At 37.5% G+C, this 24,357-nt stretch overlaps 1 protein-coding gene across 10 annotated transcripts in view; it reads right to left on the bottom strand.

The window, feature by feature from the left end:
- Positions 1 to 23,774, bottom strand: part of RALYL (RALY RNA binding protein like) — a 711,504-nt gene extending 687,730 nt beyond the window's left edge. For 3 of the 10 annotated variants that reach the window (XM_034668254.1, XM_034668256.1, XM_034668249.1), the window contains exon 1: positions 20,311 to 20,419. The gene's annotated coding sequence lies outside the window, so the exon portion shown is untranslated. Of the gene's footprint in view, positions 1 to 20,062; positions 20,168 to 20,310; positions 20,420 to 20,624; positions 21,775 to 22,050; positions 23,174 to 23,402 lie in introns of those variants that run through there. The other 7 variants (XM_034668250.1, XM_019797147.2, XM_019797149.2 and 4 more) reach the window with 6 other exon arrangements.
- Positions 23,775 to 24,357: the final 583 nt, after the last annotated feature.

Genomic DNA, 24,357 nt, shown 5'->3' with positions numbered 1-24,357 from the left:
TTCACCTCGGCTATACATATCACCTCCACTGACAGTTCTCAACTGGTTCGTCTTATTCCTGACCTCTCCCCCAAAGCATCAGTTATTCTATTGACAACTTAAACGCCCACTTAGAGAACTGAATTCATAGTCTTCTAATTACACGTGTATACCATTAATTCAACTCTCAATCATATGATCCCACTGACCTGTCTCATATATGTAACCTTAATGAAATATTCACATTTTCTAATAAGAAAAGTGCCCTCTTAAAATGGGTTGTTTCTGAGTGACTAAGGACACCCTCCCAGCTACTCAAACGAGGTCACCAGGTTTTAGATAGCATAAGAAAGGCTGGAGTTACCTCCAGACCGCCCGCACAGTCATGACAAAGATGGTTTACCTTATCCCACCAAGAACTGCAAACTCCTTGAAAGCCAGAATTGTAATCCATTCCTCTAGCATTTATCACAGTGCCTGAAATAGTTGACACCTGTTAAGGACTGAATCCTGTCCCATCAAAATGTGTAAGTTAAAGTCCTAAACACCAGGACCTCAGATTCTGCCTGTATTTGAAGATGGGGCCTTTAAAGATGTAACTGAGGTCAACTGACATCATATGGGTTAACCCTAATCCAGTATGACTGGTTTTCTTATAAAAAGAGATTGAGACACCAAGGATGTGAGCATCTCTGTAAGAAAGACCATGAGTATAGAGCAAGAAGGCTGCAAGCTAAGTAGATAGGTCTTAAAACAAACCTGCCAACACCTTGCTCTTAGACTTCTAGCCTCTGGAATTGTGAAAAAATACATTTGCCCGTTGAGCCAGCAGTCTCTAGTATTGTGTTCTAACAGCCCTACCAAACTAATACAATACTCGGCATTTATTTGTTGAACTGATTACAACTAAAAATTTGCTACTTCTTTCTCTTTCTCAGACCACACTTTTAAATGAAGATTCATAAAGATAAATTCCCTGAAATCACGGATTCCCCTTCGTTCTTTTTATTGCTTAGTGTTTTAGAAAAGCATTGCTATTTCTAGCACCCCTACCACCACCCCCCCAACACCTCCCCACCCGCCAAAGATGTATTGAATTTAGGTTACTTGTTCCTTCAAGTAAAAGGCTTCAGTTGGAAGTCATGGAATATTGAAAAGAAGAAGCCTTCAGACAAGAATGTCAGTGGCTTTTCCTTTTAATACCTTGCATATGTGTTGAAGGGGGAATCACACAATATTTTCAGGTTGTAATATTTTTGGAATCCCCTCCAATTCAAATTGAATCAATGTTTAATTCCTAAACAGAAAACAAAACAAAACAAAAAACCTTCATGAAGTTGATTTCATCCATATGGCTTTCTTCATCCTGATTGTTTATATTACCCTGAGATAACAGAAACAATGACTGCGGGGTGGGGGGTGTCTTTATAACTTCTAGTGTTGTCACTTTACCTGTCTTGAGCCAAGGGAGCAAATGTTCAGTAAATGTATACTGAGAACACTATCTGAGCTCAACGGCTTCACAGACTATCTGAAGTGTCAACACACGTTTTGTTAGTCAGCAAAAATAACGAACATCAAATAAAAGGATATTACAGACTGAATGTTTTCTGTCCCCGCAAAATGCATATGTTAAATCCTAACCCCAAGTGTGATGGTACTAGGATGTAGGGCCTCTAGGATGTGATAAGATCACGAGGGTGAAGCCATCATGAATGGGACTAGCGCCATTATGAAAGGGACCCTACAGAACTCCCTCAGGCCTTCTGCCATGTGAGGCTGTATCATGAAGACAGTCCTCAATGAACCAGAAAGATGGCCTCCTCGGACAGTGAATCTGTTGATGTCTTGATTTGGATTTCCCAGCTTCCAGAAATGTGGGAAACAAATTTCTATTGTTTATAAATCACCCAGTCTATGGTATTCTGGTATGGCAGCCCAAACAGACTAAGACAAAGAGCCATGTATGCCACTTAACATAGCATGTATTATGAAATGAGAGTGACCTAGTGGGTCAGAATTATTGACTTTCATCAGATTGACCTGGGCTGAAGTTTAGCTTTGCTACCTAGTAGCCCTGTCACTCACCCCAGGCCAGTAACTTAATCCCGCTGATTCTCCAGTCCAGTGTCTATAAAATAGGAATAAAAATAATGGACCTCAAAAACCTGGCATATTTTGTATGCCTACACGATATAAAAAACTGTTATACATTATTTAAACCTAGTAATACCGAACATTGCTTTTGCTTACTAAAATTATGTCTTCAGAGTAAATTATTTTTGGAAATGATAACAGAAATAACCACAGAAGCTTTATGAAGAAATCTGAGACAGGAGTTGAACATATGGCATGCACAAAAAAGATACATTTAAGAATTCACCAAATATTTTTAAAAAAGCAAAATGTCACAGTGGTACTTTGGGGAACGTAGTATGGTGAGATAACATTTCTGTAAAAGCAAACAAAAAATAGATAAAAATGAAGAAAAGTAACTTGATTTAGGTAAAACGGATGTTAATCAGGCATATGTAAATATACTGGCAGAACCTATAGGCAGTAATAACATGCACAGCCACAATGCAAGTTCATATGCATTCAACATAAACCGATGGGGTCAAAATATGTAAATCTTTGCAAATAAGAAAAAATTTTTAAAAAACCTATTCCATTTTTAAGACAATCACAGAATATTATTTATAGATTTTAATTTATCAGTATGTCCCAGATATTTTCATCTGAAAAGAAAAAAGTTTTCTCATGCTCCCCTTCCCTTATTTTTCTAGAGCTGTAATTCTATCAATAATGCTTCTGATATTTGTTCATATCTTTTGCGTGAACTACTCAGAATATCAATATCAGTCTCTATATGATATTTTTCTGTTTTTATTCAGAATTATTACATTATAAGAATAGTTCAGGGGCGCCTCGGTGTCTCAGTTGTTAAGCATCTGCCTTCGGCTCAGGGCGTGATCCCAGCATTCTGGGATCGATCCTCACATCAGGCTTCTCCGCTAGGAGCCTGCTTCTTCCTCTCCCACTCCCCCTGCTTGTGTTCCCTCTCTCGCTGGATGTCTCTCTCTGTCAAATAAATAAATAAAATCTTAAAAAAAAAAAAGAATAGTTCAATGTGACCTGCCTGTGATAATTTCTTTTGAAATTTTAGGCAATTCGCATATAATGCCAAAGGTTTAAAAAACAAAAAATATAAAGTGTTATAATGCATATATATTCACACTGTATATGTATGAATATATTTATATATACATATATACTTACTTAAATAATACAATTAATTATAGGAATGCTTACTGTATCTATAAACACTGGGGCAACTACTCTCATAGAATAAAGATTCCCTGGAGACTGTGAGCCCATTACAAATGGGGCAATGCTTTATATATTCTGTGTATGAGTAACTAACACTGTGTCAGTTGATAAGTGTTTATAAGCAAATGAATATGAGCTAGTGAATGACTGAATTACACCACCTTTATTTTCAAGATGAACATAATCTAGAAAGGACAAAAATGCATAAGTGCAATGTGCTATGTTTTATACCAATCCTTCTCAAGCAATTTGTGGTGAATGACCTTTTTTCCCCCCCAAGCAGTCACAAACCAATATTTTATAAAATACAATAAAAATATATTACTAAAGGGGTGCCTGGGTGGCTCAGTTGGTTAAATAAATGTCCTACGCTTGGTTTCAGATCAGCTCATGATCTCTGGGTCATGGGATGGAGCCCCAAGTGGGGCTATGAGCTCAGCACAGAGTCTGCTTAGGATTCTCTCCCTCTCCCTCTCCCTCCCCCTCTGCCCCTTTGTCCCTCTGCCCCTTTGTTCCTCTTCCCCTCCCCCCCACTCGTGTACACTCACATGCACACTCCCTCCCTCTCTTTCCAGAAATAAATAAGTAAAATCTTTAAAAAATGTATTACTAGACAAAATAAGAATAACCAAAAAGACACACAACAATAAGACATAAAATTATTCTCCAAAATTGTAGGGAAGTCTCAATTTCTTGTCTTCAACTAGCAATCAGTAGGCCACAGACTCTATTTTGAGTAGCACCATTTCTTACTAATGCCATCAACAACGTGATGGGAGAAAACCCTAATTAACCCAAGAGTAAATGAAAGAAAAGCATCTGAAAACTTTCATTAAAATTAGTTCAGAATAATCTGCTGAGAAAATTATTATTTTCTTCCTGTACTTTTCAGAATTCTACTGTCATTCACACAACAGACAAAAAACAAAAATGAAAACAAAAAACTGGGCATCAAACTGTTCTAGTTCTTTTCTGCAAACTCTAGTCCTGGCAACTTTGGAAGGCTCAAAGGAGGCTATGTATGTTTCCCTCCCCTAGAAAAGATTCACAGCACCAGGCACTCTTTTTTTTTTCTTTAAGATTTCTGTTTTCTTTTATTCTTAGAGAGAGATCATGGGTGGGGAAGGGGAGAGGGGGAGAGAGAGAATACCAAGCAGGCTTCATGCTTAGAGCGGAGTTTGATGCAGGGCTGATCTCATGATTCTGAGATCATGACCTGAGCAGAAATCAAGAATCGGAGGCTTAACCAACTAAGCTACCTAGGTCCCCCTCGTGGTACTAGGCACTCTTCTTGTGACAGGTAAAAAGCCCAATGCTCCTGAGTGAGAGAAATGCCATAAACATCTTTCTCATTTCCATTTGTTTCTTTTTCAAAACAATTCACATTCCTTTGTTGTGTTGTTGGAAATAATTAATTTACAACTGCAAAAAGTATTGATGTCTCTACTCTTTTCCCATGTAATTCTTATGTCATATGTTTCGAGTAGCTTTCACATGTGAGTGACACATTACTAAAAAGTGTTATTATTTGTGCTAGTAAGCAACCAGAGTACTTCAATGTTAATAACACATATATGTGGTGAAAACATTCAGAAATCATTATAACATTTTAAACTTTGAATTTTAAAAGCTCTGACAATTATTTAAAATTAAATATTCAAAATGTCACTGCCCATGCAAGAAAAATATTCTATGAAATACGATTATATAGCCTATTTCTTACTGGTTAGGTTCTGAAATAATCATGAAAGATATGTAAAAACTGCTCCCGAAAATACCTTCAACAGGTTATATACTTCCTTGTGATATCAGGTTTGTTTGTTTGTTTTTAATATCATCTGTAAGTAAGTCCAACACAGTTTTTTCTACCAATGTTGGACAAGAAGATAAATTTCCTAAACCCTGGATGAAGTGCTAAGCTTGTGTTTTCACTAAAAATATAATTAAAAAACGTATGAATCCATATAAATTAAAAGTGCATATAATGCTACAACACTAAACTAAAACAAACTAAAACAAACACAAAAAGATGTAGTATGGGAATAAACATTATTTGAAATAAAATCAAAAGAAAATGCAGAGAATCAACTAAAATATTCACAATGGAGTATGGAAAAGTATATTGTGAAATTCTACATTGCCATTAAAATTATGTTGCAAATGACAGCTAATGACAGTGTGTTTAAAGTATATTGTTAAGTGCAAATTTTTTTTTACTACATATATTATATAGTATATGTCTAAACATTTATATGCGATTATTATGTATAGACTACATAAAGTATACAAGTATTATATAATTACAAATATTCACTAAAAATTATATCACTAATTATTCAAACAAAAGCTAAAAGGATTTATACCAAATAATATTAATAAAAAGGAAGATATAATTTTGAATCTTCCCACTAGTATGTGATTAAAATTTCAACATCAATACCATCATAATAACAATGCTTCCTTTTAAGACTTTTTGAGCATTTTCCATTTTGATTTCAAGTTTTAAAAGATTTATACATTTTTAGAATATATATATCAATTTAGTTATTTGGAGGAAATCATCTAATAAAGTATAAAATTAAAAATTTGGATTTTGAGAATAAATGATATTCTATACCCAACTTCCTGCCCCTTATATTAAAGGAAATTATAAGACCAAACCATTTATCTTCACTTGTAACAAATCCAAACCTACCTTCTCTCCTAGATATATTGTAAGCCTAATCTGACATTATGGGATTTCAATACAGATATATTAACCTTCTTCTCCTTCACCAGAGAAAGATCAAAAACAACTAAGGATTAATCCCCTAATTGAAGATCCGATATACATACCAATAATGTTCACTAGATAAGTAAAAATACCAAATTCATGATAACATTTTTGACATGAAGGAAAAAAGTATAACTGGTTCACTAATATCTTAAGATAAATTAGTTTTGCAGTTACACAACTGAATCAAAACCATGGCACATTCAGTCAAAACCTTAGAACCCAAAATCTGGAATTAGTGTGCTTTGAGTATTTCCAAATACCCTGTATGGGTATCAAAAACAAGAAATCTACCTAACAGTAAAATTTGTTTAAATTTAATCATGTCATACATCATCTTTTAGGGACAAAGAGACATGTTATCAAAAAAAAAAAATGGGCAAAAAAGAATGAGAGATACTCCTCTCATTTGATTCTATATGATGACTAGATACCTAATGTCATTTCCTCCAGCTTTTTATAGGCAATTAATTCCCTCCTCTGCCATTCCACAAAATCACACAGTCATATCCCTCTCACTCACTCAAGGACACACCTTGGAAGACCTGTAAAGGGAATCCTGACCTAGGCTTAGCTCTGAAACAAATAATGAGAGATAATGGGTCAACATTAAATTTCATATTTCCCCATCAAATTCTTGGTGACTCACAAGTTTTAACCAAAGATTCTAAACCATTTCAATCTTGGAGACTATACAAGCTGTTTAATAATCTATAAATTTGTGGTGTTCTTTTCAAATAATGTGTCATTCTACACAGAGTCATCAAAAAGTGTTTTGACTTTATTCACTTTATTATGAGTCATATTTTGTCAGTGGAATTACATATGGAAATTAATCTCCTGATTTAACACAAAATAAGATACCATGTTAATCCTGAACTTCATTTTTATCTCTTAGGGAATTTATCACTGGCTGCCCCTCTTACACCAAAATATCCATTCTCATACATTATAGAGTATCCCAGGATACACAAAATGGGGAAAAGCCAATTTTCAAGAAAGTTATTGAACAAATATTAATATTCCTTAGACAACTGACCATACTCTAACGCTTAACCAACTGAGCCACCCAGGTGCCCCGAGATTACTTTTTAGCAAAATGAACTTCAGTGGATTTCAGTTTAGAGTCTTAATAGAAAGTGAAAGCTAAAATTGAGACAATCAGAGAGTATTTCAAAATATATCTTGGCTAATCTCTGCTAAGGAGCAAGATGTCAAAGAAATTTTAAAACATGACATCACTCTGAGTCTTCTGAACCCTCTAGATCTGCGTGATCCTAGTCGTAGCTACTAGGACATATGGCTACTGAGCACTTTTTAACTTTGGCTAGTTCTGTGCTCTACATGTAAAATACCAATTGGATTTCAAAGACTTAGTATCTAAAAAAAAATGCAGAATGTTTAAAAAATAATTTTAAATTACCTGTTGAAATAACCGTTTTTTATAAACTGAGTTACATAAAGTATATTATGAAAATTAATTACAGCTGTTTATTTTACTTCTTAATGTGTCTTCTAAAAAATTTAATATTACACATGGTGGCTTGCTTTACTGGCTTGCCTTCTCTTTCACCTGGGCAGTGCTGATACCAAGAATGTCTTCCCATTGGCCTCTTCCTCTATTTCCCCTCTTCCCTCTTCCACGCTTTCTTTTATCTTTGGTGTTGTTTTTTTTTTTTTTCCCTACAATTGCAACAATGTCAGGAGGGAGGTCTGGAATAAGAAAGGAAAGATCTAGCAATTCTGAAATGAAGATTACAAACATGATGGAATACACTCAGAAATTAAATAAGATAAAATATTTTCAAACAATTGGTTCACTAATCTAAATTATTTTTTTAATATTTTATTTATTTCTTTGAAAGAGAGAGAGCAACCAGATGGGGTCGGGGGGAGAAGGAGAAGCAGACTCCCCACTGAGCAAGGAGCCTGACCCGGGGCTCAATACCAGGACCCTGAGATCATGACCTGAGTTGAAGCAGATACTCAACCAAACGAGCCACCCAAGAACCCCACTAATCTAAATTATTAATAAAATGACAGTTGACTGTTGAACAACATACGGGTTAGGGTCTCTGACCCCTGTGCAGTCGAAAATCCACGTATAACTTTTGACTCTCCAAAAACTTAACTACGAATAGCCTCTTGACCAAAAGCCTTACTAATAACATAAACAGTCGATTAACACATATTTTGCATGTTATGGGTAATATATACTGTATTCTTACAGTTAAGATGGAGAAAGCTATTAATAAAATCATAAGGAATTAAATACACTCACAGTGCTGTACTGCATTTATAAAACAAAAACAAAAACAAAAACAAAACAAAAACCTGTGCATAAGTGGACCTAAGCAGTTCAAACCTGTGTTGTTCAAGGGCCAACTGTATGTTGTTCTCCACCTAAAGCATCTAAATGCATACATATTTCTGAACTCATTTTATATGTTTTATAGTACTTGAGTTTCTAATAAGGTATTTTTATCTGAAATTTTGAATAACCTCAATATATTCCAAAATAAAATTCACTTTACCAAATAATAAACTCTATTTCGGTGAATAAAATATAAATACAAAATCATACACTCATATTAACTGTAACTCCTTAGTGCTGACCTCCTTTTTTCTTTGAAAGTTTATCATTCTTTTTCATCTCCCAATTTCCTTTCCAGATGGCCCTCTCTAAATCTTTTGGTTGCTGTTTTCTTTTCATTGGCCTATTTAGTTTTTCTGCTACACATTTCCCCTCTATGTACTCAAGTATTCCTAACTTTGGATACAATATCCAGAGAGTACTGTCAAATATCCCAATCTGAGGACCTTGCAAAGGCACTGGAAGGAAGAGAGAGGCACTGCATTCCAATTTTTTCAAGTGCCTCCATAGTCTACGTAACCATAAGTAATCATCTACACTTTTCTCAATTCTGATTACCTGTCACTTTCCACACGCACCGTTTCCTTCTTCAGGCAGGTTGTCAGGTCATGGGGACAGGCTCAGTGTCTTGTTTTGCTCTTAAACTCTTTTTAAAATACCCTCAAACACACATAGATACAACAGCTTCCCAATAAACAGTGGAAGAATGAATAAGTGTTCAAAATCTCACGATTATGCTCAGAGCAGGAACACGACTGAAGACTGAGAAGGACAAAAATCGCAATCTAATGCAGCACAGTTCTGAATAAAAGCATTGTGTTTTTAAATCTTCCCTATGTAGAGAGCTGCTGTGAGGGAGCCTGTTTTATTAGACAAATGTCACTGACCTAATGGTGTACAAATCAAGTATCTTTTTCTCCACTTTTTAAAGAAGGCATGGAGGTTTAAGTGTGGAGCAAAAAGGCTTGCGTTCAGATCTTTAGTCAGACATTTGATAGCACTTTTGACAAGCCATCTGTCTGATCCTCAATGTCTTCCCAGATATTACTATCTGGGATAATAATATATTCTTCTGGGGTGTAACAAAAATGAGGCACAATGTGACTAAGCACTTAGCAGTCAGTCTGACCCATAAGGGATGATCTATAAATGGAATGAGGTCATAGCAGCAGCAGCAACATATCTAGCAGTAACAATAGCTATTCTCTGTCTACCTAACTGGACTTCTGACTTAAAAAAAAAAAAAAGCCTGGGGCGCCTGGGTGGCACAGCGGTTGGGCGTCTGCCCTTAGGCTCAGGGCGTGGTCCCGACATTATGGGATCGAGCCCCACATCAGGCTCCTCTGCTATGAGCCTGCTTCTTCCTCTCCCACTCCCCCTGCTTGTGTTCCCTCTCTCGCTGGCTGTCTCTATCTCTGTCAAATAAATAAATAANAAAAAAAAAAAAAAGCCTGAACTAGACAACAAAATATATTAACAAACATGTATAGCCTTCTTTAAGTCTGAATCATTTACTATTATGTTTAGAAAGTATTTAATTGTAGTATCCTCTATCAGTTTCCCTGGTTCTGATTAGTAACTTCCTTATAAAACTCAACTGTGGATTGCAATAACCATTGCAGAGTTAATTTCCATATCACCCGAGTACTCTAACCAAACAGGATCAAGATAAATGCAAACATTACTTATCTACAGCTCTCTTCATGATGTTCCAAAAGAGAGGCCTAAAACCCACATAAATGAAAAAAAAATTCCTTTATGGAATCAGGTGATTATAAACTTCTAGAAATATCATTGATACTTTTAGCATGTTTTAAAGTTTTCCTTTCCACCTTTTCCCTTGTCTGCAATTATGGATTTAAAATATCCTTTCTCTGTGGGGTGCCTGGGTGGCTTAGCTGGCTGAGCACTGAACTCCTGATTACAGCTCAGGTCATAATCTCGGGGTCCTGGGATCCAGCCCCTCATGGGGTTCTGAGCTCAGCTCCGGAGTCGGCTTGAGATCCTCACCCTCTGCCTCCCCCTGCTCAAGTACGTGTGCCCTCTCTCTCTTGTCTCTCTCAAAATAAATAAAAGTAAAAAAAATCTTTAAAAAAATCCTTTGTCTAAATTACACTTTAACACTCAGCCTTCCCTCACAGTGCTTTAACTTCTCAATATCAGCAACTTTATTTAGCCACATGCCTTCTCAAACTCTAAAATGTGTTCATCATTTGACACTGTTCCACTATCAAAATCTGGAAGAATATTCTCCTCTGACCAAAGACATCCATCCTTGCACCTTTCTCATTCTATTAAAAATAGTAAAGTTGCTATTAGTTTTCGTCCTGATCTCAGGCTCTCAATTCTTAACGTGTTCTTAATTTATTCATTTCCTGGAGCTGCCCTTGCCCCCTTTCCCAGCCCAGATTTATGATCCTTCTTTTCTTTAACATACTCACTATCCCTAGCTCGTGCATATTCTTGGCTATATTCCTCGAGCTCCTATCCTCATACTTACAGGTTTATCTCAACCTATGACCTTGCACTTACCTGAGAAGACTAAAGTCACCCTTACATGCCAAACTCCCTGCAGGCATGGAGTCTTATTACCACTGAATCTCCATCCTCCAGTACAGGACTGAATAAATAAGGAATTCAGTTAACTAATAAACTGACTCCATTTCTTTCCTCTTCTAAATGCAAACATCTTCTTGTGCTAGCACTGATCACACCAACCCCTTAGAACACTCTGAAACTTGCTCCTGAAAATTATCATCCTCATCCTTACAGTTCCATCTGTTCTTGCTAGGGGATTCCATCCTGAAAAAAGTAAATATGCATTGAGATTTTCTTTATTCTGGCTTAAAAATACACCCTTCATTCAATAATATTACTCCTTCGGTAATATTTCAGTCCTACAATTAGCATTAAACTTCATTTACTTCTCGTCTTTGTATCTTCAAGACACCATATGACCTTAAACATGGGCAACTGGACTTCTTTCTGCTTCTGCTAAACTCTAATATACGTATTTTTTATCAATGACAAGTAAAGGATTTTTCAACATTTTAATTGAAAAAAAATCAAACAGATAATCTGAAATCTGAGTACAATGAAATCTGCATAACGTCTCCTTGCATTAAAAAATTAACAAATGATGATCTGTTACAGACACACCACACACACAGTTTATGATGACTCATAAGAATGTATGGTACTTATCACTACATAACTCGCTTGCATCTCCCAGTATCATTTATTATCTAGCTTATATATACATCTTCCCAATTCTACCAAGATTTGAGCCTTTTTTTTTTAATAGGATCAAATACAGCTTCCAGCACTGCATTTCATTGTCTTTTACTCTCTTCTAATTTAGAAAATTCTCCCTACCGTGGTGTGACTTTTGAAGAAACTAGGCCACATGTCTGGTATGTTCAATGCAGAATACTAAACCTTGGGAAATTTGTCTCTTTCCTCATGGTTTAGTTTAACCTGTTCCTCTTTCCCTGTATTTTTCTGTAAACTAAAAGTTAAGTTTAAACAGGTTTTATAAGATTCAGCTGAAATATTCTAGCAATAGTATTTCACAAATTATACCGGATGGAGACTTGATATTACATCCATCAGGAGGCTCATGGCATCAGGCTATTAATGAAGCTAGATTTGATCACTTAGTTATTTAAAAAGACAACTGCTGGAAGCAATTAAGAAGTAATATTTGAGCACCATGAGAATATGTTATTGCCCAAAATACTTTAAACTAATGATTCTAGCACCTGTTGATGATTCTTGACTGAATTATTTATTTCATTGTTTACTTCAATAGTAATTTTCTAATTCTAGCATTTCTTACATAAATCAACTCACATCGTTTTGTAAAGAACTCATCCCTCATCAATTAGAGAGGAGTGTTCCTTAAAAAAAGCAAAAACAAAACAAAACAAAAACGGGCTAACCATTTCCTTCAATTTAATTACTGTCAGAATTGTTTCCTGGGGCACCTGGGTGGCTCAGTCGTTAAGTGTCTGCCTTCGGCTCAGGGCGTGATCCCAGCGTTCTGGGATCGAGCCCCACATCAGGCTCTTCTGCTATGAGCCTGCTTCTTCCTCTCCCACTCCCCCTGCTTGTGCTCCCTCTCTCACTGGCTGTCTTTCTGTCAAATAAATAAAATAAAATCTTAAAAAAAAAAAGAATTGTTTCCTGTTTTGGGGGTTTTGTTTGTTTGTTTTCAGTTTCACTATGGACTCATGGATTCTACTTCATTTAATGTTTTACAGTTACAGTCACTCTTGTTGGAGCAGGTCACTGAGAAAATGTGACAGCTGGTTGACCCTCAAGCTGGACCTAGGCAATCAGATGCTCCTTACCTCTTCGCCTGTCCTTGAAATGTGCACTCCACCCACCATTCCCACACGAGGAGACACTTCAAGTACACAGTACTAAGCGGGTAATGTGCTGTTGAGCCCATCCAGACTGGATGTGTGACTGAACCCCACTAAGTTCTCTATACAAACTTTTAAGATTCTGGTGGATAGATGCAAAGATCTACTTGTCTTACGACCACCCTATGCAAATTCCCTTGCTTATTAAAACTGCCACCTATCACCTAAACCGATGTGCCTCTTGCTTCAGTTTCTCCTTACCCTCTGAGTATGGGGGAAAGTTTCAAATTTCACCCAAGAAACTCCTGAGGTTGCAAACCAACAACACTTGAAGTTCAAATTTATCTGAATTTGGCAACTGGAAGTCCCTTCAAGCTGGCTCTCATTTATAGTTACGATTTACAAATAAAGTTGATACGATCTTACTCATCTTTGGACATTTCCTTACTTTCTGGCACAATGAGATATCCCAGCCTCATCTTGTACTTTTTCTGCCTAGAATTAGAATCAGCCAATTCTCTAAAAAGCTCCGGTCCCCTTGAGTAGGAAATGGTATTTAGAAACCACAATCTGTGCACCAGCTGTGCTCACTGAAGCTGGAGAGACACTGTTTAGAAGCCTTTTCAGGAGACAGAACTAGTAAATATATTCATATTTAAAAGCTTTATAGTATATTTTAATATATGATAGCTTATCCCTTCTTTGCTTTTCGTTTTTGGAATTATTCTAACTATCCTTGCATTTTTATTTTTCTATATGTAATTCAAAATCAACTTACCTAGTTCCAGGAAAACTTTAATGGTTTTTCTATTGAGATCTGGTTACATGCATGCGCGCGTGTGCACAAGTGCGCACACACACAGAAACCCACATACAAAAGTACATGACACATACAATCTTAGGGACTGCTTTTTATGATGCCGTCACATCATATCCAGAATTTTTCATCTGTTCAAGTTCATTCAGTTCCTTTTTAAAATTAGTGGATTTTAATTACAGATTCCAGCCACCATTCCCACACTTCTCCTCAAGCCTCACATTCTTGTAAGCCTATGCAGCATTGGCCCTATTGAGCAACACTTTTCTTTTACACACACACACTTTCCTAAGCTTCAGTGGGTATTCTCCTCTTCCTCTTTTTCTGTTTTTAACCAGATCCTTTTACATCCAATCAAAAAAAAAAAATGCACGGGTTTCCCAAATGTTTGCCTCTGGGTGAATTATTCCCTCCTAAAGTTTTAGCATAAATAAGTTTGTAATATCACTTTCAGTGTGTTTTCTAGCTTTAGAGCTGAATTTCATTGCACACTGGTCATTTTATTCAGGAATTAATGTTGGAACTTCAAATCAGTGATATGTTCAAAGTCGAACCATTCTCCCATCAAGTCAGGCTCTCCTCTAGATATTTTTGCTTTCTGGTTTTGTTTTATACCACTAATTTTCTTCTTTTCTTCTCTTTCTTTCCTTCGTCTAGAGAGCAAGCAGGGGGGAGGGGGAAGAGGGAGAGAGAATCTTAACCAGGCTCCATGCCCGGCATGGAGCCCACAACAGGGCTTCAATCTCAGGAACCTAAGATGATAACCTGAGCCAAATTCAAGAGTCAGACACTTAACCGACTGAGCCACCCAGGCACCCCTATATCACTCATTCTCAAGTTATCCAGATTCCACATACAAAGGCAGCTCCTAAGAGTCCTTCTGCCTTGGCCTTCAAATCCATTGTTTTTACGGACTTGCAGATTTACCATCATTTTGCAATCCATTTCATCACGTTCATTCACACTGCTTCCACTGTGGTTTATGTTTCTCATTCTTTACTGAAAAATATTCACCTTTTCAAGTTCCAAGGGAACTATTTAATAATGGAAGACTTTTTCACACATCTGAAGAAGCAATTAAAAACAGTATTCTAAAATAACATCATACAGTTATATGTGTTTTATTGTTATTAACAAATGGATAAAATGAGCTTGAAAAAAATTGTCACATCCAAATATGTGTAACAGTGAATTCTGAGGTGCAGATGATGTTGATAGTGAGATGCTGGTAGACAGAAGAGACACCTATATTTATAGACTTGCTGTGTTATGAAAATTGGTGGTTCTGTTTTCCTTGTGCAGGAGACTAATTTTTCACTTCACACTGCAAACACCTCAAGTACAGATTACATTTTATACTTAGGAAGTAAATATTTGTTGAGTGTTTCTCCCAGGTCATCTGTAAAGCCACTTGTAGACACAGAACCATCTAATTTTGTCTTGACCATAAAGTACCAGTGGCTCCTGACAAATTTTTATAATTTGGTTCTCTTTAGAAATCCTATAGTCATGGAAAGGTTTGTGATGCTGTGGTTACTTGAAGGTCGTTTCAGGACCAGTAAACATCTCTGTGTAAATGGTGTCATTTTCTATTATTTCTGGCCACAGCACTCACTACTGAAAGTGACTACAGTAGTTTTAAATTACGTACCAAGAATAAAGATGTAGCAGTTGCTTTAGATTAGCTGAAACAAAACAAATTCCTTTCCACAAATGGAACATCCCTGTAAAGAAGGAGGGACATAAGGTATCAATTCAGACATTCCTGTCACTTTTCCCTTTACTACCTGTGGAGCTTTAAGCAAGTTGTATATCTAAGTCTCAGTTTCCTCAAAAATATAAAATAATGATATTACCTACTCATGGAAGAACAAATGGAACTACATTCATTTGACCCATCAATAAACATTTGTTTTACTTTTCTGTCCCACTCATCCTGATTAAAGAAAGCATAGCCCTTGCCTACTCCAATCTGGTAACAATTTCCAAACTGACTCAGAAATATGGTGTACCTTTTACAATTTAGCATATAACTATCAAAATGTCTATCTGTACGCATGGATTCTGTAGGATTGCAATTAATCTTCACCCTTAAAATTTAGACAAAATATTCAACTATATCTTTCTAAGCAAAATATATAGAGAGAAATTGATGAGTTAGATGTAATTTTATAAAACATATATACACAAATAAAATCTCTAATTTTTCCTTATTATGAGGGTGCTGAATGATGCATTCCATTGCACCTTTCAGAAAAGCAGGACAGCGTTCCCATGTTCTTCACTATAATTCTCTTTAGATTTATACAGGACCCAAGGAATAAATCTTACAGCCTTGACCCCAGCTGAAGAGTCTCCAATGACAGTCCAGAACACTTTTATCCTAAACACTAAGTAAGTTCTTCCACTGCCTTCTCTGCAGGTTGGAATGATAGAAAATGAAATCAACACTTCTATATTCTCCAGGTTTCAGCCCCAGAAAACAGCAAGATAATGCAAAACAAACAAAAAGTTTAATTTGTGAGAGAATTATAAAAATATGAAACCAATTGTCTACAATGTAAGTTAACTATTTAACAGAAGTCTAACAAAACAAATGAACAGCAACAACGACAAAAAAATGCCCCAATATTTTCTTGAAAAACTAAAGCTATGAGAATAAAGTAAAACTAGTCAAAGCTGGCAATGGCTGGGTTAGATATCTCTCCTCCACAAGTCAAAATTTAATAATAAAAATAAAAGTAGTAACAAATATTATATTTATATAACACTTGCTAAATGTGTAACTAGCTTTTTTACATACCTAAGTTTTATTTAATAATTATTGTTCTCAAATTTTGGTGTAGTGAAACTAATTGTCCTTGTCATCAATAATGTGCAAGTTTAGGGGCGCCTGGGTGGCACAGTGGTTAAGCGTCTGCCTTCGGCTCAGGGCGTGATCCCCGCGTTATGGGATAGAGCCCCACGTCAGGCTCTTCCGCTATGAGCCTGCTTCTTCCTCTCCCGCTCCCCCTGCTTGTGTTCCCTCTCTCGCTGGCTGTCTCTATCTCTGTCAAATAAATAAATAAAATCTTTAAAAAAAATAATGTGCAAGTTTATGTTGCTGCTGCCAATTACTAAAGAGAAATATATTAAATTTAAAAATCATATTAAATTATGAAAATAGGATTTTAAAGGCACCAGTGCAAGTCACTAGAAGTAGCAAATAATAATAATATGAAAGAATAAGAAAATAATAACAATAACTTCAGATCAGTGAGGAATTTTTTTAAATTAGTTTTAATTACATTCCAGAGCTCCATAAACAAGTTTCAGGAATAAAATTCATCATTATTGCAGTTTTTAATGCACAAAATAGTATTTTCTTAATGGCAATGTGATAGAAGAAGTGAAGAAGTAACTGTATTTTTTCAAATCACAGCTAAGAAGCATCTAAAAATAAAAGTATTCAAAAGTCAGAGAGAATAAATAAAATAAATTGAAATAACATATTTTCTTCAATTTCCGTTCTTCCATCCAAACAATTCTAAATATCTGCTTCTCTTCTACTTCCAATGTAGAGCTTTACTTGATTCGGTGCGCTGTATAATTAGTTGCTTGCAATACCAGTAAAGAGTAAACAAAGCATGACCATGCTCTGACTCTAGTGGAATGCTTTCAAGAATGTAACAGACATCAGGGCTTTTCCACACACTCTGTACTAGTTCATTTAAAAAAATGATTATTTTACCTAAGAAACAGTTATTCATATAGCACACGATTCTTTTAACTAGGAAAATACACTATTTGTGGCATATCATATGTATGTGCATTACTTTTACATTCCATTATTTTTATATTCTAAAGGCATCATTTATTTGCAAAAATATAGTATCTCTTTTAAACAGCAGCCTTTCATAAAAATTAGATAAAATAAAATGGCTGTCTTTTTTTTTTTAAAGGCAGTTCATCTTTTGTGGTTTAGAAAATAAAGAGTGCCTTTATAAATTATGTGTTTGAAACTTTTCCCTACATACATGACACCACCGCAGTGTGGCCGCTTCATGCAAACTAAGGAAAAAAAAAAATCAGTGTGCTACTGACTTGCTTTAAATCATGTAAGGGTAAATATAAAGAAAAAATAAGTGTTTGTTTTTAATGATGAAAATTTCATTCAAAATTGTTTGGACAAACCACACACTCAAGACAGGACTCCAACTAGGAGTTTCTTTCTCTATAATGTTCAAGACTGGAACAGAAACTGTAAAATTAATTCAGTAATCCAGGATTTTTCAAAATGTCCAAATATTGGCATCCCATAGAAAAGTTCTAGGAAATTTAACAGTTGTTTTAACTTTGTGATGATTTCTTTGCGGAAATTTAAATGAAACTCTAAAGGTCTGCTAAGGGTCCAATAACCAATTTAATATATGCGTCTTCTTACCCTCACCCACCACCTTTACCTCCCAGACCCTTTCTCCCTGCAGTTGAAAATAATTTGCACTATTAAGTTGACCAGAATCTGGGTAGGTTGCTTACTAAATGCAAGAACAGTATTATTTTTCCATAAGAAACCAGTAGGCGGTGCTAACTCTAGGACACTACATTCAAAGATTTTAAACCAAAACACACATAGACTAGGTGACCAGTTTAAAGAGTTGTAGAAATCCCAGTATGATGCAAGAAGGAGGAAATTTCAAAAATTTGCGTGTAATAGAATTTAACATAAATATGAAATATAATGAACTATGACTATTAAGTAAATGAAAACCTAACATGACTTAAAGGTTCTTAGTATGATCTTTAGTTGCAGAATTCAAAGCACAACTACGTATTTGTTCCCACATTAAAAGCCTGTGAACATCTTCATCTGCCACATTATAGTTTCAATCTCATTTGGAAACAGCATACAATACAGCTCAAGCGCTGCTCCAATCTTAAAACCAAATTACCCCCACCTTAGGGCAGCAACTAGTCTTCTAAATGAAAATTCTGGTTTGATTACTCAAGTTTTTTTCTTTCTACTCACGTTGTGTCTCTCTTTCAAAAGAACTTAATGATATACAGTACATATAACCTGCTAAATATTACACACATGCATTCACTTGCCTTTTTAAATAAATGAGCACTTCTATTTATACACATTATGATAAAAATGATTAAAAAGTGGCTTTTTAAATGCTTTTGCTAGCTGCTTAAACCATATAAAAGACTATATTTTAGTAATGTGTTCACTACACACACACACACATCAAAATTTAAAGCTTAGTAGTATAATATTTGTGCCACATCTTAGAACTATACCCTTCATGATATCAAGTCTGTTAATCCACAGATAAGACATTAACTATCTTCCTTATATAAATACAACAGGACTTTCTTAGAGAAAAGCTAACCAGAGTACAAAATTAACTACAACTTCCAAAGACCACTGAGAATGCGCTGTGAATTTTTTTTAAAAAAAGCTTTCTAGACATTGAAATAAATTTTAATCTTCTACAGATAAATGATCATTTGTACTCCTCACACTTTCACCACAAAGAGTAAATAAATATAGGCATAAAACTTTTCGTTCCACCAACTGAGGTGACAGACTTAGAGAAATATTTGCTTTAAAAATCATAGTGTAAGTAATTAACCAATTTGTTATGGGCACTTTGGTACGCTGGCAAGTCGTTTTGCCTATAGATACCCTAGAAGAAAACTAAATTTTATAAGTAGAAAGTTATTTCCTTTGTTTTGTATTTACTTTAACAGAATTCAAATTATATACATATGACAAATTTTAGGCTGAACTTTTTGTTTAAGGGGAAAAAAAAGAAAGGACATCAAGTTTCAAAATCAAATCATTTAAATAATAGTTACCCTCCAGATTTCAAGATTTCAGTTATGACAAGATACGTGTTTGGACAGCAAGTTTTCCAGCAGATTCTGTCACTGTGTTTAAGTACAGAAAAGGCTTTTTATTACCAACTGGTACATCTCCAAAAAGCAGTGCTAGATGATACTGGATATATGTAACAGAACAATTAAAAAATACCTTAAACTCCACAGAATACCGTCAACAAGGAGTACTGTAATGCTACCAATACACGGAAATCAATCACCAACCCTTACCCCTTGCCCGGTGCTCAGTTCTCAAGGGAAAATCTTTGGAACCACTATCAGGCGGAAAAATAGGAAAAACACTGTCCCTTTAAAACTTAAATAAAAAGCTATTTTGTACCTTAGGGGTGTAGTCTCATTAATGCAAACTAACAGTTATGTCCACAATTTTAAACCCAACTGACCACCACAGAAAGTAACTATTCCCCCAATCCCTGGAAGACGCCAGCGAGCACTTAAAACCAAAGCAACACAACCGGGAAGAAAAGATCCAAAGACACCACCATTAAGAAAGCAAAACCCTTCGGAACAAGCAAAACTGGCTGGGAAAGACCTACTGCGTTGTTTACTCGTGGCGAAGAGGAGGAGCAGGAGTTGAGCGTGCGGGGGCTGATGCCATCCTCGGGGATCTGGAAATGTCTCGAGCTCCCTACCCGCGTGGCCAGGAGCCAGCCCCTTCGGAAGATGCTGCCCCTGCCGCTTCTCCCCACGTCTCCCGGGCGCTCCGAGGGGCCGCCCAGCCGACCCGCGCCGCGTCCTCGGCCCTCGCCCCTCCTGCTCTGCAAGTGGCCCTCGGAGAACTTACAGGGCCCGCGTCCCCAGCCGGCACCGCCGGCGGCGCAGACACCGCCCGCCACGGAGATGACCTGGGCGCAGCCTGGGGAGGGACTGTATTTTGCGCACATCCAAAAACGATCCCGAGGCAGGCAACGGACTTTGGCTTTCCCTAGCTCCCGGCACGGCTTTCCCCACGGCGGGCTCGGACACTGCCCGGAGACGCGCGCGCGCACACACACACACACGCGCGCACACACACACACGCACACACACACAGCTTTCTTTGCCAGGACCAGTGTTGCCATTGCAAACCCGGGAAACGCCTCCAAGGGGACCAAGTACCTTCTCTCTGCGAGCTGTTCAGCTGTTCACTTCATCCTCCGTTGACAAGGAAACCAAACCGCACTTCATTTTTTTTTCCAGAAAAACCTTCCACTGCCATCATTTGAAAATTGATTTACGGGGAGGGGAAGGGGAGGAAGAAGGGATAATATATAGATATCAGGATATCTATCATAAAATTATCTCGGTTTTTTAAAAAAATCAAATGTGCAAAAGTCACAGTTAATATAAAGGAGGAAAAAAGTATTTTGCTTAAAAATTATCCCAGTAACCAGCTGCAAGAAAAGTTTCATGTTATCAATGGGTGTCAAAAACAGGAGGGAAAAAAACGAATTTGTTCTCACCGGCTTCCAAAAACGGCACAAAAAAATAGAAAATTAATGTTTTTTGCTCAGTGGTTTGTACCAGTATTGCAAAACCACAAACTTGTAAACACTGCCGTAAAATCCCACCTATACAAAAATCTTATCAGAAAAAAGAGTATGCAAAAAAAATAGTTAGAAACATGCTTTTTATTTTTACAAAGAAAAAAAATAGGCACCATACTTCACATTGCTTTTTCCATAAAACCAGTTGCACATTTTGCTGGACTTGGGAGTCGCTCCCAGCGGGCACGGTCGCCGCGGACTCCCAGCACAGCGCCTTGTCTACAGAACCATCGCATGCTAGAAAAACTTGGATTCAGGAAAAGGCTCAAAACCATGCTCCTCCAGCTTTCCCAAATATAAACAATAATCAAAGAAGTGGAAAAAAAAAGAAGAAAAACAAAAACAAAAAAACAAAAAAGAAGGACAAAAAAAAAAAAAGAATAGGACAAGAATGCCACTGAGAAGGTACTCACCGAGCGGGAGTAAAATGTTGGAATAAAAATGAGATTTAGTATAAAATACAGTATGGCGGTGGAAGAAGGAATGAAGCGCGTTTTTTTCTCTCAGTCTCTGCCTCAGGCACTGACACGTGACTCGAAGCCAGGCTGACTTGCAGGCAGTCGGGAAGGACCGAGGCTGCGAGGGGGGAAGCCCCACGGAGCCCAACTCCGGCGGCGAGGCGGCGGCGGCGACGGGGAGCCCGGCGCCTGGGAGCGGCAGCAGCGGCAGCGGCAGCTCCTGGCGAGGCTGCCTCCGCTGTGAGCCCAGACGAGCAGGTGCCCCTCACGCTGAGGCTGAGCACACGCACACGCACACGCAAGACAGGCAGGGCGCCGACGAGAGCGGGAGCGGAGCAGGGTTGGGCCGGAGGCGAGCAGCTGCCGCTGCCTCTGCCGCCGCTGCCGCTATTACTGCTGCTGTTCTTGCTGCTGCTGCTGCTGCTGCTGCCGCCGCTGCCACCGCTGCCCCCGCCGCCTCCGAGGGGGAGCGCGTGTTCTGGGGCAGCTCTGGGCGTGCTGATCAAACGCTTTAGAGGAGGTGAACAACTTGCTGCTCACCTCAAAGTTGTTGTTGCTTGCCACTTCCTTATGCATTCATCTTTTTTTTTAATCTCAAGGTAGTTACCTGGGGAGAGATCCCACCCCTTTCTCTCCCGAAGTTTCACTATTAAAGCCCTATTTGACTCATTCATTTTTTTTCCTCCCTGATTTCCCATTTCTCATCCCTCCTAAGCTGCCTTTGCCTCTGCTGTTCCCTTCCCCTGGATCTGCGCTTCCCCCTCGCGGTTCTCAGGGAACCTGGCGCAGCGCAATACTGGGGGCGTTGTCTCGGGCTAAGCCACCGTCAATCTTTATTGCCATCAGGACGCACAGCATCTCTTCTGCCGCCGCCAAAGAAGAATGTTTGCAGTTTGAAATACAAAACAAAATATCTCACTGAGGAAACCCCATTCCGGGTTTCTTTTTGCGGGTTGCAGAGCAGTGGGTGGGGGCATGGGTGTCGTTAATTTATTCATTCGTGGACCAAGCATTGTTTGTTTTGTCTGCGTGTGCGCGCGTGCTTCCAAGCCCGTCTGGAAGGCTTCGCGGGTCCATTCTCCATGGCAGAGGCTCCTGCCTGACTCTTGCTCAAGTTGTGGGCTGGGGCTGGAAGTCAAAGGAGAGGTTCAAGGGAAACAAGTGAGTCCATTGTGTAAGTGCTCTCCGGGAGGGAGTGAGCACTTGGCGGTCGAGAGGGGGAGACGTGCACCAGGAGTGAGACGGTGGCGCAGCCTGCGGGAGCCCAGGTGGCTGATCCGTTGATTCTGAAGGTGAGGGTGAAAGAGGGTTTTCTCCACCTAGCCGCTGGTTTAGGGTGCCTTTCGCCTGAACAAAGATTCCACCAGCCAATTGCTGGTTGCATTGGGATTCTTCTATTGGTGCCTGTTGAAGAATCAGCTTTCTGGGCGCTGGAACACATCTACTTTCTTCATTTATGTGCAATACTAACATCAGAACCATTTCTCCATGCTGCTTTGAATCTGGGTTGTGTGGAATTAATTGGCATCTCTATGTTTGAGAATGAACAATTAACACAGTTCCGCAGTTCACAGATTGCTGCCCCTGGTCTTTATCTCAGTGTTTCTAATGTTGACATTTAAGATAAAATGCCTCCATCCGAGATGATCTAACCTGGACAATTCTGAAAATTAAGTACACATCCATTATAGAGAGCTTCAACTGCAAATATATTTCTCAAACATTCTGGTCAGAATTCATTGACCAAATAAAGTATTAACCCACAATTTAAATAAAAGAGATTTAAAATAACCATTAAAATGTCATTAAACATTTATTTTGGTGAGTTGCCAACTCTACACCCACTTATTATACATACATTAGAGTAAGGATTGCTGATTAGAGATACTTACTGAAAAAGATGAATGCATCAAGGTGGATTTGGTAACTTCAGAAGCCTCTTTGAGTTCCATTGGGAAATCATAGGATTTTAAGCTGGATAATATGGATCAAATATGCTTTTCACTGAAAAACATGTTGGGCTTCTTTTTTTTAATAAGATCTCTTCACACGTGGTCTTTTTCGTCTCTGAGTCATGAATTAATTTTGTCTGCCCTTAAAACTTAGTTTGCTAAATTTTCCAAATTTTTTCTTCCACGTCAAAAAAATCTGATTCTAATAAATTAAGAAGAAAACATTATTTCAGTGCATATTTTCCATCACCTGTATCACAGCAGTATTCAATTGAGAGAAACTTCATTTTAAAAATGAGCTCTGAAACTTTCAAGTAGCCTGGGCAATGCCTGGGTTTTGTAGAGTTATGCAAGAAGAACTTTGAAAAACAAGCTGTTTAGAATTACACTGCAGTAATGGCCGTCAGCCAATCACAGTGATTGTCAGGCTTTTATTATTCAATAAAACGACTCCCCTTTATGTTGAATGCAGTTCTGCTGAAGAAAAAGCAAGACATCAATATCCTCCCTGCACATTTCCCATTTGCTTACATAATTACAGTATGGTGCTCAAAATATTCCACTTATTTTATTTCCATGTGCCATACTCACCTTTTAGGTTGCATCACCCCAGGAAAACCAAGAATACACAAAATTAGATTAAGATAACTACTATTTACTAAGCATAGCTTCTCATTCCGTTTTTATAACTGCTCTAGGACATTGATATTGTATGATATATGCATGATATATGAGTATAATAATACTCATTTTACAGATTAGAAGTTAAGTCAGATAATTAAAGTAATTTTCCAAAAATTCCATGGTTAATACAAATTACAGGTGGGATTGAACCAACATTGTATCTGGTTTTACAGCTAGAATAAAATATCTTCCCCAAAACCCATGAAATATA

Source organism: Ailuropoda melanoleuca, chromosome 9, assembly GCF_002007445.2.
Source record: "Ailuropoda melanoleuca isolate Jingjing chromosome 9, ASM200744v2, whole genome shotgun sequence".
Lineage (NCBI taxonomy): Eukaryota > Metazoa > Chordata > Mammalia > Carnivora > Ursidae > Ailuropoda > Ailuropoda melanoleuca.
Note: the sequence above shows the minus strand (reverse complement) of the source record. Positions and strands in the feature narration are given on the sequence as shown.